Genomic DNA, 19,370 nt, shown 5'->3' with positions numbered 1-19,370 from the left:
CGCAAACTTATAATAAAATATGATATGCTTTGACTAGTTACTATTGTTTGTTTCCATCTCTTAAGTATTATTGTTATAGACAATAATGATGACTATTGTTATGAGTTGGAAGAAGTGTTAAAATACTTCTTAAAATGTTGTATCAATATAAAGCTACCAACATTCTTGTTTATTAAGATGAGAAAAAGGCCATTGGAGTTTATTATTGCATATGAGAGATCCAAAGATAAGAAAAAGGCTACTGAAGTCTATTATTTCATTGATTTGTAAATGTGTAAACACATTGTTAGCACATTTAATACATCTTGGAATACATTATTACTAATTTTACAAAAAATTCACAACTAAAAGAGTAGACATGCAATTCACAAAACAGACCACAAACAAAACTATTATAGATCATTCCTCTACAAAGACAAGCTTGGATTCCACTTGAGTAGACAAGACCACACGACTTTTAAGAAGTCCAGACGACTTCTAAGAAGTCCAGACGACTTCCAAGAAGTTCAGACGACTTTGTCAGAAGACTTTTAGGAAGTTCAGACGACTTCCAGACGACTTTACAGGAAGTCCAGACGACTTTACAGGAAGTCCAGACGAATTTACAGGAAGTCCAGACGACTTTACAGGAAGTCCAGACGACTTTGTCAGAAGACTTCCAAGAAGTCCAGACGACTTCCAGACGACTAACAGGTAAGTCGTCCCAGAAGTCTTCCAGATCTGAAAAACCTGCATATTAAATCCAGATCTGAAAAACCTGCATATCCAAAAACGTTCAAATGGCTTAAAAACAGAAAAAATGAGTGAAAGATTAGATAAATCTACCTTTATAGAACACACAAAAATACATATCTAAAAATAATAGATCTACCTTTAAATTAGTGGAAGATGAGTACCATCTAATTAAAAACCTGCAAAAAAGATAGATTAGTAAGAAAGACATGAGACAAAACTGGAAAATTCATATAAAGTTTGGTGTTTTCAAGTCAAAGAGATTATAGTGGGTTTGGAGAGTTTTAGTTTGGGAAAAAAGTAAGAACTTTATACAACAAGAAGTTCCCAAATGAAGAAAAATCAGACATAAGAACTTACCAAAACGCTCAGATCTATTATGAAAGGGAGACTTCGTCAGAAGACTTCCATATAGTTCAGACGACTTCCTGGAAGTCCAGACGACTTTGTCAGAAGACTTCCAAGAAGTCTAGACGACTTCCAGACGACTTCCAGACGACTAACAGGTAAGTCGTCCAAGAAGTCTTCCAGATCTGAAAAACCTGCATATCAAATCCAGATCTGAAAAACCTGCATATCCAAAAACGTTCAAATGACTTAAAAATAGAGAAAATGAGTGGAAGATTAGATAAATCTACATTTATAGAACACACAAAAATACATATCTAAAATTAATAGATTTACCTTTAAATTAATGGAAGATGAGTACCATTTGATTAAAAACCTGTAAAAGAGATAGATTAGTAAGAAATACATGAGACAAAACTGAAAAATTCATATAAAGTTTGGTGTTTTCAAGTCAAAGAGATTAGAGAGAGGTTGGAGAGTTTTAGAATGATGAACATTACATTTTTGTTGCAGCCATTTGAGAGGAGGAGAGAGAATGTGTAAATTTTTCTTTATATAGGGAGACAAAAAATCTAATTAGATTAAATATTTTTACTCAGACGACTTCCTGGACGACTTACATTTCAGTCGTCTGGTGAAGAAATTAAAACAGACGACTTACATGTAAGTCGTCCAGAAGAGTTTAATATTTTTAGCGGGAAATTAAATATTTTTAGCGGGAAACTAAAATAGAAGACTTTCCAGACGACTTACAAGTAAGTCGTCTGGTTTAAATTATTTAAGCGGGAAAATAATTTTTTTAAAAATTTTAGGCGGGAATATTTGGACGACTTACATGTAAGTCATCTGTTTTAATTTCTTCACCAGACGACTGAAATGTAAGTCGTCCGAGTAAATTATTCAACAGACGACTAAAATATACGTCGTCCGAGTAAATTATTCAACAGACGACTGAAATATAAGTCGTCCACACCCTAAACATAACCCCTAAACTTAATTATCTAATTAAAGACTTCATAAAATCAAATCAAACTTGAAAAGTGTTTACTATACACATAAATAAACACATATAGGTGAAAACTAATTTTTGAAAAAAACATTTTAGTTTTCCAAAATCTAACCCTAACAATACATACAATACTACAACATATGTTTGCCAAACTCCTAAACCAAAGTATTTCATGATTCACTACTTCCACTCATCTATCTTCAAAACAAATCAATTTTATCATATCTTAATTTATATCACTTAAAACTGTTTATAATTACTTGATTTTTATTTTTCACGCATCAAAATATTTTTTTACAAGATTTATAAATTATTTTTAAAATAAACTGGTACCAGACGACTTACACTTCAGTCGTCCAGACGACTTCCAACATCTCAGACGACTCAGACGATTTACGAGGGCTATATTTGTAAAAATGGCTTCTGTTTTTTTGTTTGGTCACAAGGGGCTGAGCTGTAATTTCACTAGGTTTTTAGGTTAGTTTTGCATTTGATTCAAGTTTGGGTATAAGTTTGGGGTTAAAATCAAGTTGTGGGTTAGTTTTGGCAAAAACCCCTTATATTATTAACTAATTAAAAGGTTAATAAGAGATCATGTTAATCAGTTAGTTGCCTTAGAAAATTCTTTATAATTTGATTGGTTAATTATCAAACCAAATAATATAAGGAATAAAATTTATATTTTGAAATTTATTATTAAACACTTACAATTACAAATTTGGAAATAGAATGGGTAAATGTGAAAATTTCGATTTAAAAGCACACTAAACTTTTAGAAAAGTAAAAGATCCTTCAAAAAAAGTAATATAATTTTTTTTTAAAGTAATCTAAAAACTAACTTTACATCAATCTCCAAACAACATGCAATATATAATCTGAAATTGATATGTATAGTAAAACCTTTGTAAATTAATAATGTTGGGACTTTGAAAATTTATTAATTTATAGAGATATTAATTTAAAAAAGTTTCCTTAATTATATTTCTTATTTTAAGTTATATTTATTCTAAGATAAGAAAAATATTTGATTTTAGTGTATAGACATTAATTGTTATTTTTTTTAAATTTGAAATTTATATTAATTTTATTATATTATTTGGTGTATATAATATATATTGAATAGAACTTAAATGTGTTTTTATATATAATATTATTAAATATCATCAAAAATATATTAAGTGTTAAGAAACTATAAGGATAATTCTATTGTGAGCATAAAACAAACAATTTAATAGTAAGTTCTTACTTATATAAAATATGTTAACATATAAATTATTAATTTATAATTTTAATGGGACCATATATTTACATAGAATTTTCTAAAAAAGTTATTATCTTATTATTTTATCGATTTGTGTCAAATTTTGAACCTGACCAGTTGAGACCGACAAAATTTATTAATTTATAGAGATTATTAATTTATCGAGTATTAATTTATAGAGGTTCTATGTTTCCAAACAAACTCAATAATAATATAAGTTTAAAAACTACCAAACTAATCAAAAATATTTGTACATCCCTCATTTACAAATATCTACCACCATAAAAGTAATTCAACATTGAATCTATATTTTTAAAATTCTAGACGGATGAGTTGTGCTCTAATTCTTTGGATAATACTTATTGATGCAGTTTTACTTAGGTGTTTCGGACTTTATGGGAGCCAAGACCAGAAAGAAGGCGTAACGTGGTCTCTTGGTATTTGGATGTGGCTCAGGACCGTGCTGTATGGCCTTGCGGCACAAACCCAATCTCTATGGCTGGTCTCTTTAAACCAGTTGCAGAAAAGAGATTTGGAGTTGGGTCTGGTGATAGTACTAGAGATGAAGGAGAACCAATGGTGTCGAACTTATGTCAATGGGTTCATGGGGATTTCTTGCAGGAGATATACTGGTTTTGTCCCTATAAACTTTGTCTCTTGGTGTCATGGTTTAGAGATCGAAATTTGTATAAAAAATGGACACGTTAATCAGAGGAAAGGCATGGCATTTTTTGAATTATTTCCATATCATGCATGGAAAATTGTGTATACCATTTGGAGGAGAAAGCATGAGGTTTCGTTCATTATATTATGGCTATGGTTTTTTATTTGTAAAACACTTCGGAGAGTGTTTATTACGGTGAATATGGTGTCAACGATTTACCCGACTCTGGTTTCTAAACTAGATTATATCCAACTATGTACGGTGCTGGGACGTTTTTTAAAATTGGTTCAAGACAACTTGGCACCATTTTTGGACTGGAGGTTGTGGATTTTAAGTTGTTTAAAATGGTTGGGTATCTTCAAGCCTGTTTCCCTCGCTCTTGGGAGCATGATCAAACTTTAATTTAATGAGGATCCTAAGTTGGAATTGTAGAGGAATGGAGAGTCATTGGACAATAAGTTATCTTCGGGAAATTTGGCATAAACATAAACCTGATTTTTTATTCTTATCAGAAACCAAGCAAGATTTTGAATTTGTTCAAAAATTTCAATCACATGTTGGATATGATCGCTTGGTGACAGTAAATCCTAATGGACGGAGCGGGGGTTTGGCGTTTTTTTACAATAATGAATACCAGGTTCAGATTCTCTTTTCGAGTAATAGGATGATTGATGTAGAGGCGGTGGCACTTGGGAAAAAAGTTTATCTTACATTTGTGTATGGAGAACCGGTACAAAAATTGAGGGAACAGGTATGAGAGCGGTTGACGAGGTATGGGTTATCGAGAACAGACCCTTGGTTCATTATTGGAGATTTAAACGAGATTACCGGAAATCATGAAAAAGATGGGGGTTCTTTCAGAAGCGCAAGCTCTTTTGTTCCTTTCAATGATATGATTAGAAACTGCGGTTTGTTGGGGTTTCCAGCTCGGGGAAACACATTTTCATGGCAGGGGAGAAGGGGAAAAGGAAAGGGGGCAGTAACGATCAGATGTCGGCTAGATCGGGCTCTAGCAAAGAGGTTTCCAGCTCGGGGAAACACATTTTCATGGCAGGGGAGAAGGGGAAAAGGAAAGGGGGCACTAACGATCAGATGTCGGCTAGATCGGGCTCTAGCAAACGAAGACTGGCACACACTTTTTTCCTGTTCTTATACTGAGTACCTAGGAATGGTAGCGTCTGACCATCGACCAGTGGTAGCTTTTCTGGAGGATAAAGTCTACCGTAGACGAGGCCAGTTTAGGTTTGATAAACGTTGGATCGGACATGATGGCCTCATGGAATCAATAGCCTCAGGCTGGCTGGAAAATAATGAAGGACAGACAGGGGATGTTGTTTCAAAAATTAGCAATGCTCGACATGAAATTGCAGCGTGGCGGAAAAATAACCCACCTTATGGAAAGGACAAAATTCAGAATCTCCAAAAAGCACTGGAAGATGTCCAATCGGATAATAATAGAACGCAAGAGGAGATTTTGGAAGTCTCTAGGAAATTGCAAGAGGCTTATAAGGATGAGGAGGAGTATTGGCACCAAAAAAGTCGGAATATGTGGTATTCATGTGGAGACCTAAATACTAAATTCTATCATGCTTTGGCAAAACAAAGAAGGGTTCGAAATAGGATTGTGGGTCTTTATGATGAGACTGGTAATTGGATAACGGAAGAGAAGGGTGTAGAAAATGTGGCGGTGGACTACTTTGAAGATTTGTTTAGTACTACTTCTCCTTCAAATTTTGACAGTTTCCTGGGGGAAATAGTTCCGTCTATTACTCCACAGATGAATCATGGGTTGCTGAGGCCAGCAACAGAGGAGGAAGTTCGCCAGACTTTGTTTATGATGCATCCGGAAAAAGCTCTAGGACCAGATGGGATGACGGCGCTTTTTTTCCAACATGCATGGCATATTATCAAAAGTGATTTGGTTGCGATGGTGAATAATTATTTGATCGCAGGAGAAATTGATTCAAGGTTAAATATTACCAATATCTGTATGATCCCCAAGACGGAAAGGCCTACAAGGATGTCAGAGTTGAGGCCAATTAGTTTGTGTAATGTAGGGTACACGATTATTTCTAAGGTCTTATGTCAGCGCTTGAAATTATGTCTCCCATGGTTAATATCGGAGACACAATCAGCATTTGTGCCAGGAAGGTTGATTTCAGATAATATTCTTATTGCTCAGGAAATGTTTCATGGACTGCGGACTAATAAGGCTTGTCAAAGTAAATATATGGCGATTAAGACGGATATGAGCAAAGCGTATGATCGGGTGGAGTGGGGTTTTATTCAAGCGTTACTCCTCAGGATGGGTTTTGATCCGCATTGGGTTAAATTAATTATGGAATGTATATCATCAGTTCAATATCATGTTTTATTGAATGGGCAGCCGCGTGGACATATAGTTCCTCAAAGAGGTTTACGGCAGGGGGATCCCTTATCCCCTTATCTATTTATCATGTGTACTGAGGCTTTGATTGCAAATATTAAGAAGGCTGAAAGGAGTAATCAATTCACGGGAATGAAGGTTGCCAGAGCTGGCCCTTCGATTTCTCATATGTTGTTCGCAGACGATAGTCTTTTTTTCTGTAAGGCACAGAAGGAAGAATGTCACACTATCCTTAGGATTTTGAAGGAATATGAGGTGGTCTCGGGCCAACTGATTAATTTTTAGAAATCCTCGATTCAATTTGGACATAAGATTGAGGAGTCCACTAGACAGGAGTTGAGAGACATTCTAGGGATACAGAATTTAGGAGGGATGGGATCATATCTGGGTCTGCCGGAGAGTCTTGGGGGATCCAAGATACAAGTTTTTGGATTTGTTCAGGACCGTTTGAATAATAGGGTGAATGGATGGACGTTTAAATTTTTTTCTAAAGGTGGAAAGGAAGTAATCATTAAATCAGTAGTCACGGCTTTGCCTAACCATGTGATGTCGGTTTATCGGTTACCAAAGGCAACGGTGAAGAAATTGACGAGTGCGGTATCAAAATTTTGGTGGAGCCCAGGGGGAAATACAAGGGGTATGCACTGGAAGTCATGGGACAAAATATGTACAAATAAGGACGAAGGAGGTCTGGGTTTTAAGGACATAACAGATTTCAATACGGCTATGCTTGGAAAGCAATTGTGGAGGCTGATAGAGAAACCTTCAACTCTTTTTGCTAGAGTTTTTAAAGGACGGTACTATAGGAATGCCTCACCGCTAGAACCGATCCGTTCATACTCCCCGTCGTATGGTTGGAGGAGTATTGTATCTGCTAGATCTCTGGTTAGCAAAGGACTAATCAAAAGGGTGGGAATGGGGTCCTCTATCTCTGTATGGAGTGATCCATGGCTCCCAACCACTCGCCCGAGACCAGCAAAAAAAAATCAACATGACACTTATCAGGACCTCACAGTGGACTCTTTGATAGATCCAATTTCACGAACTTGGAAGTCGCAAGTAATTCGGGATTTGGTGGATCCCCAGGATGCTCAAATTATTGAAAGTATTCCTTTGAGTAAGACTCATATGGTGGATAGGAATGGATGGCACTTCACATATAATGGAAAATATTCAGTTAAATCAGGATATCAGTTAGAACGGGTCTATCCGGACAAGGCAAAACCATCAGTGTTTTATAGTCCAACAGTGGATATTCTGAAAGCGTTTTGCTGGGAGGTGAGATGCCCTCCGAAGATTAAGCACTTTTTATGGCAAATGGTATCCTGATGTATAGCTGTTAAGAAGAATTTGCAAGCAAGAGGAATGAAGGGAGATATTTGTTGTGTTAGATGTGGAGCTGAGGAGGAATCAATAAACCATGTGTTTTTTGAGTGCCTTCCTGCGCGTCAAGTTTGGGCTTTGTCAAAGATACCGTCTAACCCAACTTACTTCCCCACTAGTTCTCTATTTACGAATATGGATCATCTTTTTTGGAGGGTACTCCCGAAAATGGAAGATCATCAGTTTGCGTGGATATTATGGTATATTTGGAAAGGAAGGAATAATAAGGTTTTTAGTAATTTGGATATTGACCTAAGAGATATACTTACGCTTGCAGAAACTGAATCAACACTTTGGGCTGAGGCTCAGGTGATGAAGACTAAGCAGGTACCACAACAGACTGAGGTTTTGAATCGTCAGCCGCTGGTTGGTCGTTGGTGCTTTATAGATGGTTCCTGGAAAGATAAAGAACCTTATTCAGGTCAAGGATGATATAGCATACTCGAGGGCTTTCAGGGATTGATGGGTGCAAGGAATTCTAGGGCATGTATTTCACCTCTTCATGCAGAGATGGAAGCACTGATATGGGCTATGGAATGTATGAGGAATTTACATCAGTTTCATGTTACTTTTGCTACAGATTGTTCTCAATTGGTGAAGATGGTTTCAGAACCAGAGGAATGGCCGGCGTTTGAGAGTTATCTGCACGACATAAAGCTACTGAAGACACGTTTTACTAGCTCAGAGATTATTCATGTACCCCGGACGGAAAATCAAAAGGTGGATAGTCTAGCATGATGTGCCAGAAAACAATCGTCTTTCGTCGCTCACATGGATGCGGAGTTACCAGATTGGTTCGCAGAGTCTATATGAGTCTGTTTGTTGATGACAAAAAAAAAAAAAAAACAAAAAATTTAATATTATATTTAATTTTTTAAAATGTATTTATACCCGCGAATTAGCCCATAGAAAACCAAGTTTCGATGTGTACTTACTTTTTAATATAGAAGATATTTCCTAATTCTAAACATTGATTTGGAGAATATGGTTCCTATCAATTGTAATTTTTGTGACTGAGAAGTATATAATAGTGTAGAAAATATGGACTGAAGAGCCAACGTCCTTGATTAAGAACATGGTTTATGGCCCAATTAATCATAAAATTTTGGTTTTGAATAAATAGATACAGGTCATCTTGCAAAAAGTATAATCTCTAGGTAGTGTGCATGAGGGAGATGTTGGTGGAGAATTGGCGAAACCTGTACAAAGAAACAAAACGGTAGAGGCATAGAAGGCAAGAGTCTGTCTTTGAAGAACACATTTGAACCACCAACGTCGTAACAACAAAGACAAGATCCAGGAATGGTCGTGCAGTTCATCATCTCTGCCGTGCTTGGCGATTCAATGGCCCTTGTCGCTGGAGTTGTAGGCTCCTTCCCGAGGATGATTCCCCTACCAAGGGGTGTCTAGGTCTTTCTACTTTTTGTTTTAATCACTCTTGAATAGGTGATCATGTTGCAAACTGCAGAAAAATGCAGATTTTCTTCTTGTTTCTTTTGTTCTGTTTTTGTTCTTGTTCAAAAAAAAAAACAGAGGAAAGTTTTTATATATATCAGTAAGAGACAGTGATAGAAAAATATGAAGTAGAGAACTGATTTTTGGCTTGCTTACAGTACACAGCATTTGGCCACTACATATTTATAGAGAAAATAGAACACTCTCAATCTTCTCTATATAGTCTTATTTTTCACTAAGACTTAGGAGTACTCTCCATATATAGCCTATACTTTTTAACTTTATACTTAGACTAAAGCAACAAGAAAACTCAAAGACTTTTACAAAGACTTTAACATACCAAAACACCAGCTTGACTTGTTACTCTTCTTTTCCCACGTTTTATGTTTTGTGGTTTGAGAACAAATAGGCAGATCATTCAACAGATCATCAGATCAGTGAAAGACATATCAGATATCAGATATCAAATATCCGATCAAGTTTCATGTCCATAAGAAAAAAAGTTTAATATAAAAGCCAGAAACAAGAAAAGAAACACAAAAAGAAAAACGAATAGATGAAGTCAATTTTATGTGATTTAACAATGGTAAAGTGTTGAATCCTTTTGGATGTTATAATATGCAAGCGTACCACCATCCTCGAGTTGTCTACCAGCAAACATGATTCTCTGTAGGTTTTGTGGGATCCCTTCCTTGTCTTGAATCTTTGTCTTTACATTCTCAACAATGTCTAAGCTGTCAACTTCCAAGGCAATGATTTTACCAGTGAGTGTTTTCACAAATATTTGCATTCTAGCACTTAAAAAACGGATGTGAAGGATTGACTCTTTCCAGATGCGGTAATCCGTCAAGCAACGGCCATCCTCGAGCTGTTGACCGGCAAAGCTCAACATCTGCCTGTGCTTAGGGATTCCCTCTCTATTTTGGATCCTGGCTTTGACGTTTTCAATGGTGTCTAAGCTTTTGACCGCATCGAGGGCTATGGTCTTGCCCGTAAGAGTCTTTATGAAGATACGCATACTTTCACTCAACCTGAGAACACAGTGGAGAGTTGACTCTTTTTGGATATTGTAATCAGCCAAGGTACGGTCACCTTCTATCTCATATCCGGCAAATAGAAGCCTCTGCTGGTCGGTACGAACTCCTTCCTTATGTTGTATCATTGCCTTGACGTTGTCAATGGTGCTTGACCTTTGAACCACAAGGGCTATGGTCTTGCCTGCAAGGAACTTAACAAAGATTTTCATAACCTAAGAACCAAGTGTAGAGTTGAATCTTTTTGGATACTGTAATCAGCCACGGTACGGTGATCCTCCATCTGATTTCCGACAAAGATAAGCCTCTGCTTGTCGCTAGGGATTCCTTCCATAGATTGTATCTTTGCCTTGACGTTGCCAATGGTGTCTGAGCTTAGGACGTAAAGAGTTATGGTTATGTGACTTATGTCTATAAGAGTCTTTACGAAGATTCGCATAAGTCCTTCAAACCTAAGAACCAAGTGTAAAGTTGAATTTTTTTGGATATTGTAATCAGCCAAGGTACGGTGATCCTCCGTCTGAATTCCGGCAAAGATAAGCCTCTGCTTGTCTCTAGAGATTCCTTCCTTATATTGTATCCTTGCCTTGATGTTGCCAATGGTGTCTGAGCTTCGGACGTGAAGAGTTATGGTTTTGGCTGTAAGAGTCAGAGTCTTTACGAAGATTCGCATCACCATCTGAAAAAGGTAGGGGCCCAAAAAGGTAAGTGCAATTTTCGTTAGCACACAGTAGAATTCTAGTATGAGTATATAATTGTATTGTGGATTAATGACTTACATGAGAGTTATATATATACACAAGACTTGATTTATCTCAATTAGAAATAGATCTTATCTAAATCTTATGATGTACTAGGGGATTTGTCCGGGCTACGCCTGGGTATATTCGAATAACGTAGTATTTAATATCTATATCACAACATATTATTTCTATGTTATAAAAATATATATAGTAAATTGAATTAGAAATGAGTAAAACTTACAATTTATTTTTTACTATCTAAAATATGTATGGGATGGTGAACAACGTAAAATGTAATCTTAGTTATTATCCAAAATAATTTTCTTACATATTTAGCATATTAAGAAAATATATTATTAATCTCCACATCCCATATTTCTTTGTTATATGTATAATTTATATCATATTTATGTTTTATTTATTTGTATAATATTTTATAATATATTTATTTACGATTATAATCTATTTTTACAATTATAATAAGTAACGCTAATTTAAATAATCATTTCTTTAAATAGAACTATTTTTTTAAAATGTTGTATGTGTTAAATACACTGAAAATGTTATGAAAATATTATCATTACTATATTTTTTATCAGGAATTATTATTACTATATCATTAGTTTAGTTATAGACAAAAAAATATCTCAAAATCTAGGTATAGTAAAGTATTATTCTGGATTAAAATTCAGTGTAAAATAATAATTAAAATATTCTCAATAGATAGTCACAATTCATTAAAATTTTATTATTATATATTAGTTAGTTTTAAAATTACTATTTACAAAATACAATGAGGTTATTACGCTGTTATTTTTTTTGACATCATTACACTGTTATTAAAAATGAATTTTTATATACCATTTAGGGGAATTTTGAATATATTTTCAGTCCAAAACTACGATCCAAAAACATTATTTTCTTACTAATGATTCTATTTAGTTTTTTTTTACGTCGAACGGCCATGTAGTTTTCTTTACTATATTGGTTTAGTTTATTTAAATTAATGAATTTACAGTATCGGTTATATATAATGGAAACCATGATGATACGCGCACTACACTCTTTCTAAATAAGAATGTAAATGAACACTTAGTAATAGTCTTGCAATTAGAAAATAAGAATATTATGTGAGATAAATAGAATTTGTAAGATCCAACTTGTAACAGCATGGAAATCAATAGAAGATAGTCTTAATCGGGATGAAAGATATGTCATCAAATGGTTGATATTAATGAAAGCATTATCTAACGACTGCATAAAAAAATTACAATTGAATGATGAATAACAGATCTTATTCCTTAGTCTCTCCGCCGTCTGCAGCCTCTTTCTTCAAATATTTGGTTTGATATTCTTTGCTTTGCTAACTCTTGAGATTGAGGCCAGACCTTAATTTGCTGCGGGTGTGGAGCGGTTTCTACCCTTGCGTACTCATCATATTCTAATGACTCGCAAACCCTTGTGGGAAAACTCGATCCCGCAATGTGACATGAATGAACATCTTGGACTCTTGTCGGATCCGATTCGTTTCAAGTTTGGGGGGCGAATAAGAGTATCGAGTTCTGATACTTTTTCTTCATTGTCTTTAGATTTTTATTCTCTTTAAGCCTGGAACACTTCTTAATCCTGCGTGGCAGCGACGATAATCTTTGTGCTGTTCATCTAACAGCAGAAGAAAATAATAAGATTCTGCAAAGAGTTTGAAAACCTCTCAAGGGTATAAAAACCAAAGACACCAGAAAGAGGTTCTTCATAAAGGCATGATTCAGATTATTTATCACCGCAGTTAGGGGACAATGTTCTTATTCGATCCTAAAATGCTGTAAAATGAGTTTCTAAACCTGTACGTTCAACAAAGTCATCTATGAGGACAGGGCAAGCACTTGAGGTGAAACACAAACAATAAGATGAATGAAAACACAAACACATATATAAACACATTTTTTTTGGTGTGAAATCTAAGGAATACCTTTAGAGTCATATCCTTCTAGATTCCCATGCAGACAACGTATAAAAGCCAAAACTTGTTGCTTTACCTACAGCTGAACAAAAATAAATGGAGCTTTGGCATTATTTCTATTGTTGTAATGGAACATATTCTTGGGGAGGATAACCAAAATAATTATTAAAAAAAACAAAAGATCTTACTGATACTCTTATGTCCATTCTCACCGCACATAACGAAAACAAAATTGTAAAAACGGGTAAACTCGGAGAATTTCATTGATCATCTAGCTGGTGCCTCTCAGTCTAATATAAGAGGAAATATCAAAGGTTAGATCGCAGTGCAGCTGGTGAAGAAAAAAAAATTGAGGAACTAATTGTGTAGGAGAAAAACTTGCCATTAAGTCCAGCCATGACATCAGCTTGAACTATTCATCAAAATTGAGCTTCTGCCATATAATGAAAGGGGAAATAAGCGAAAGGATTAGAAATCTGTTCATTTTATCCAAACAGTCTCCCCTGAAAAAGTTGCAACAGAAGACATGCGGAAACCCGTTAACATAACATCATAGAGAGAGAGAGAGAGAGAGAGAGAGAGAGAGAGTGGAGAAGTATCGTCATGATATTATTACCTGAGATTGAGAGGCTCGTTCATGATGCAAAATATTTGAATGGGGTGGTTGCTTTGATTTTCTTCTTTACCGGCTCAAACCAATCTTGGAGTTGAGTTCCAAAAATCAAGTTTTCCTCAAGTCTCTTGTTGCTTTTCTTTAAGCACTTGACCGGGTCAGGTTGCAAACTGATAGTTGGGTATAATAAACTTCACAAATAAATTTACCCACAGATCACAAACTATTGGCCCATATTCATGTAATGTTATATTTCCTAATGTGAATAAAGGAAATAAACGTGTAGTTAATGATTCCTTCTTCGACAAGGGATAGCTAGGTTTGGCCGACCTTAATGTCTTGTATATATACACTTTGTATTGAAGAGATGAATAACAAGAAACATCGTTATCTAAGCTTACATGGTATCAGAGCAATAAACACAAAAGTTTATCGTCGTCTTGTTCTTGGGAAAGTTTGTTAGCAATGGTGGAAACTGGTGTAAAAGACGATGAAACTGCACCAATCTCGCCATACACGCTAGCTGCTTCAGATAATCCTGGAGCCGTCATAACTTCTGTTCAGTTGAGTGGAGACAACTACAATGAATGGTCGTCGGAGATGCTTAATGCACTTCAACCGAAGCGCAAGATAGGGTTCATCAATGGATCATTGGAGAAACCAGATGAAGGGAGTTCAGACCTAGAAAACTGGCTCGTAGTGAACTCCATGATTGTGGGGTGGATTCGCACTTCCATTCAACCAAAGGTACGTTCGACGGTGACGTATATCTCGGATGCTCATCAACTTTGGTCTAATCTCAAAGAACGTTTCTCGGTGGGAAACACAGTGAGAATCCATCAGATTAAGGCTCAGTTAGCCTCGTGTAGACAGGAAGGACAATCCGTGTTGGATTACTTTGGCAAGCTCTCAACCCTGTGGGAAGAGCTGCAGGTGTATCAACCTGTTCATGTGTGTACTTGTGGAGCTGCGGCAGCGATCGCGAAAGAGAGGGAACAAGAGAAGATTCATCAGTTCGTGATGGGTTTAGATGATGCAAGGTTTGGAGCGATTTGTACAACAATCATTGGTATGGATCCGCTTCCGTCGTTGGGAGAAATCTACAATAAAATAGTGAGAGAAGAACAGAGAATTGTAGCTGCTCGTGGTCAAGAACAGCAACAAGAGGCAGTAGGGTTTCTGGCACGTCATGGAGCTAAGGAATCGTCTTCATCACAGACGAACCATTCAGAGAACTCGCTCTTGAAGCCAAGAAACATGCTTTGTTCTCATTGCGGCAGGACGGGACATGAAAAACGTGATTGTTGGCAGATCATTGGGTTTCCAGAGTGGTGGCCTGATCGCAGTGGCAGTGGAGGACGTGGTCGAGGTAGAGGAGGTCGCAATGCTGGTTCTGGGGGCTCAGGTCGGGGTCGTGCACAAGCAACAGTCGCACACGCTACGAGCTTGGACTCATCTGCAGTTCCTGGATTGACTTCCGACCAGTGGAAAGTTCTCACTCAAATGATTCAAGAAAAGTCTGGTGGCCACGGTTCCGACAAGTTGTCTGGTAAGAAAGAACTTGGTGATGTCATTCTTGATACGGGTGCTTCACACCACATGACAGGAAGCTTGTCTCTCTTGACTAACGTCAGGAATGTTGCACCTTGCTCTGTCGGGTTTGCAGATGGTAGCAAAACCATAGCGACGAGTGTTGGTGTCTTCTCACTGTCTACTACTGTTCTATTGGATAATGTCTTATATGTTCCAGCTTTAAACTGCACACTGATTTCAGTTTCTAAGCTACTGAAACAGACCAATTGCCTTGCAACATTCACAGATACAATTTGTGTTTTGCAGGACCGTTTTTCGAGGACTTTGATTGGAGCCGGTGAAGAGCGTGATGGGGTCTATTACTTTACGGATGTCGTCTCAGCCAAGAGTCATAAAGCAGTTGGTGATTCAGATCAAGTGTTGTGGCATCGACGCTTAGGACACCCGTCGTTTTTAGTGCTTTTGGATTTATCTTTTTCTTCTAATAAAGTAGCTGGTTCTGGTCCTTGTGACATTTGTTATAGAGCCAAGCAAACACGTGAAGTATTCTATGATAGTATGAATAAAACAAAGGAGTGTTTTTCACTTATTCATGTCGATGTTTGGGGTCCATATCGAGTTCCATCTTCTTGTGGTGCAGTGTACTTCTTGACTATTGTAGACGATTTCTCTAGAGCAGTATGGACATACCTTTTGCTGGAGAAATCGGAGGTGAAACGAGTACTGCTACAATTCTTTGCTTATACCGAAAGGCAATTCAACAAGTCTGTTAAGATGGTGCGTAGTGACAATGGTACGGAGTTCATGGCACCTTCTTCGTATTTTCGAGAACATGGAATTGTTCATCAGATGAGTTGTGTTGCCACACCTCAACAGAATGGAAGAGTCGAAAGAAAGCATCGGCATATCTTGAATGTTTCACGTCCTATCATGTTCCAGGCGAGTCTTCCTATCAAGTTTTGGGGAGAAGCTGTATTGACTGCTGCGTATTTAATAAACCGAACACCTTCCTCCGTCCACAAGGGTCGATAGCCATATGAGATCTTACATGGTGTGAAGCCTGATTACAAGCAACTACGGGTTTTTGGTTCGGCATGTTATGTTCATCGAGCTGCTCGTGATAAAGACAAGTTCGGTTCACGCAGTCGTCAGTGTGTATTTGTTGGTTTTTCATTAGGCAAGAAAGGGTGGAAAGTTTATGATATGGATCAGAATGAATTCTTACTGTCTCGAGATGTAGTCTTTCAAGAAGATTTATTTCCGTATGCGGAGAAGACAAAGTTGTCTACAGATCTTGCTCCACCAGTTGCAGAATATGATGAAGACTGGCTGATGACATCAGTCGACAGGGGGAGTGATAATGTTGCGGAGGAACTTGATACTGAGTTAGATACACACATTCCTCCTGCCATAGAAGAAGTTCAGACTGCCGAAATAGTTACATCTACAGAATCTGGTGATCCATCTGAGTCAATTCTTCAAGCATACAATGCTGTTCCAGTAGACCCCGACACCCATCATGCTCTGCCTCCGTCCACATCTCAGTCCTCGTTACCGGCTGTTCCAGGTACTTCCCTTTATCCGCTCTCTGATTTTGTCTCAGATGATCACTTCTCTCCAGGACATCGAGCTTATTTGGCAGCTATCACTGCTGTCTCTGAACCGAAAATTTTTAAAGAGGCAGTGACTCAAAAAGTATTCCGTGATGCAATGCAAACTGAGATTGTAGCTCTTGAAGATCAACAGACATGGGATATTACTGATCTTCCGTCTGGCAAAGTTGCTCTTGGTAGTCAATGGGTGCATAAGATCAAGTACAATGCAGATGGTACGGTTGAGAGATATAAATCTCGGGTTGTTGTGCAAGGTAATAAGCAAGTAGAAGGTGAAGACTATTCTGAGACATTTGCGCCTGTGGTCAAGATGAACACGGTACGCTCCCTCTTGCGTCTAGTAGCTGCAAGACAATGGGAAGTCTACCAAATGGATGTCAACAATGCGTTTTTACATGGAGATCTTGAAGAAGAAGTTTACATGAAGATTCCTCCAGGTTTTCGACATAAGTTTCCAGACAAAGTTTGTCGCTTACGCAAGGCGGAAACTGGAAATCTGGGATGTCGACCTGCTGCGACACCTATTGAGCAGAATCATGGATTATCGACAGTGGTTAGTCCGCTACTTGATGATCCAAAGAAGTATCGTAGACTACTTGGTCGTCTCATTTATCTTCTCAACACTCGACCAGAATTGTGTTATGCTGTTCACATTCTTTCTCAGTTTATGAAAGCTCCGAAGTTAGCTCACTGGGAAGCAGCTCTTCGTATGGTTCAATATTTAAAAGGATCTCCTGGTCAGGGAGTGTTACTCAAGTCAGATACAGATCTTACACTCACAATATATTGTGATGCTGACTGGTCTTCATGTCCATTAACACGCCGGTCGTTGAGTTCGTTTGTGGTCATGCTTGGTGGATCTCCGGTTTCTTGGAAGACAAAGAAACAGAAAATAGTCTCACACTCTTCCGCTGAAGCAGAATACCGGGCTATGGCTGCTGCTCTTCGTGAGACAAAGTGGTTTAGGCGTTTGTTGACTGAGCTAGGCATTGATCAAAGCTCTCCCACTACAAGAAAACACATGCTTAACGACGAAAATTAACGAGGAAAAACAATCCTCGTAAATTTGCGTCGAGTTTACGACGAATTTACGTGAAAAACTAAAGTCATCGTTATTTCCTCGTAACGTAATGACAAAACTGTTTCGTCGTAAAGTGGATGTAATTTTACGAGTATTTTACGAGGAAAAACTATTTCCTCGTAAATACGACGTAAACTTTGCGTGGTATTTACGAGGGAATAGTTTACGTGTATTTAGCGAGGAAATTTTTGAATCCACCAACTTCATAGGTGTTACACGTTTTTTTTGCCCACCTAATTAATTTTCGTCGTAAATTCATAGCAAAATTACAACTACCAGATTCGAATTTTCCTATAAATATGGATGTTTGAACATCATTTTAAACACACCAACAACAAAAAACGTGAAAGAAAAAAATGGCTGGCTCCGGGACTATTTACGAGTTGCGGAAGTGGATGTATATGCATAGAGATGCTAACGGGAGAGTGACGAAAGAATACCTTGCGGGTCTGGAGACATTTATGCATCAAGCAGATTCAACACCGCTCGCCCAAGAAAGTGGTAAGATGTTCTGTCCTTGTCGGAAATGCAACAATTCGAAACTGGCAAACCGTGAAAATGTTTGGAAGCATTTAATAAATAGAGGTTTCACGGCAAATTACTATATCTGGTTTCAACATGGAGAAGGTTTTAATTATGATCAGAATGAAGCTAGTAGTAGTAATAGCAATTTTCAGGAAAAAGAACCGGTTGATCATCATTTGCATAATGAACATAGTTACCATCAGGAGGAGATGGTAGATTATGATAGGGTTCATGATATGGTAGCTGATGCATTCGTAGCTCATGATGAAGATGAAGAACCTAATATAGATGCAAAAAAGTTTTACGAAATGTTAAACGCGGCGAATCAACCACTTTACAGTGGTTGTAGAGAAGGTCTCTCTAAATTGTCGTTAGCTGCTAGAATGATGAATATTAAAACTGATCACAATCTACCTGAAAGTTGCATGAACGAATGGGCGGACTTGTTTAAAGAGTATTTGCCGGAAGACAATGTGTCTGCTGATTCTTATTATGAGATTCAGAAACTGGTTTATAGTCTTGGGTTGCCTTCGGAGATGATAGATGTTTGCATCGACAACTGCATGATCTATTGGGGAGATGATGAGAAGCTAGAAGAATGTCGATTCTGCAAGAAGCCACGATTCAAGCCGCAAGGACGGGGACGTAATAGGGTACCGTACCAAAGGATGTGGTACCTACCAATTACAGACAGATTGAAAAGATTGTATCAATCAGAGCAGACTGCTGGAAAGATGAGATGGCATGCCGAGCATACTCAGACGGATGGTGAGATGACTCATCCATCAGATGCAAGAGCCTGGAAACATTTCAACAAAGTACATCCAGATTTCGCTAGCAATATCCGGAATGTGTATCTCGGATTATGCACAGATGGATTTAGTCCGTTCGGAATGTCAGGGAGACAATATTCATTGTGGCCAGTCTTTCTTACTCCATACAACCTGCCACCGGAGATGTGCATGCAACGGGAGTTACTATTCTTGACCATATTAATACCTGGTCCGAACCATCCAAAAAGGTCCCTGGA

At 37.4% G+C, this 19,370-nt stretch overlaps 1 long non-coding RNA gene and 1 pseudogene across 1 annotated transcript; both read right to left on the bottom strand.

The window, feature by feature from the left end:
• Positions 1-9,376: 9,376 nt before the first annotated feature.
• LOC106351969 lies at positions 9,377-10,957 on the bottom strand (annotated as a pseudogene).
• Positions 10,958-12,646: 1,689 nt separating this feature from the next.
• Positions 12,647-13,251, bottom strand: LOC125583743. Its single transcript, XR_007320829.1, has 3 exons — positions 13,164-13,251; positions 12,985-13,057; positions 12,647-12,677 (listed from the first exon to the last, which is right to left on the bottom strand). It is a non-coding gene; the product is annotated as an uncharacterized LOC125583743 (long non-coding RNA).
• Between the last annotated feature and the right edge of the window lie 6,119 nt (positions 13,252-19,370).

Source organism: Brassica napus, chromosome C3 (genome assembly GCF_020379485.1).
Source record: "Brassica napus cultivar Da-Ae chromosome C3, Da-Ae, whole genome shotgun sequence".
Lineage (NCBI taxonomy): Eukaryota > Viridiplantae > Streptophyta > Magnoliopsida > Brassicales > Brassicaceae > Brassica > Brassica napus.
Note: the sequence above shows the minus strand (reverse complement) of the source record. Positions and strands in the feature narration are given on the sequence as shown.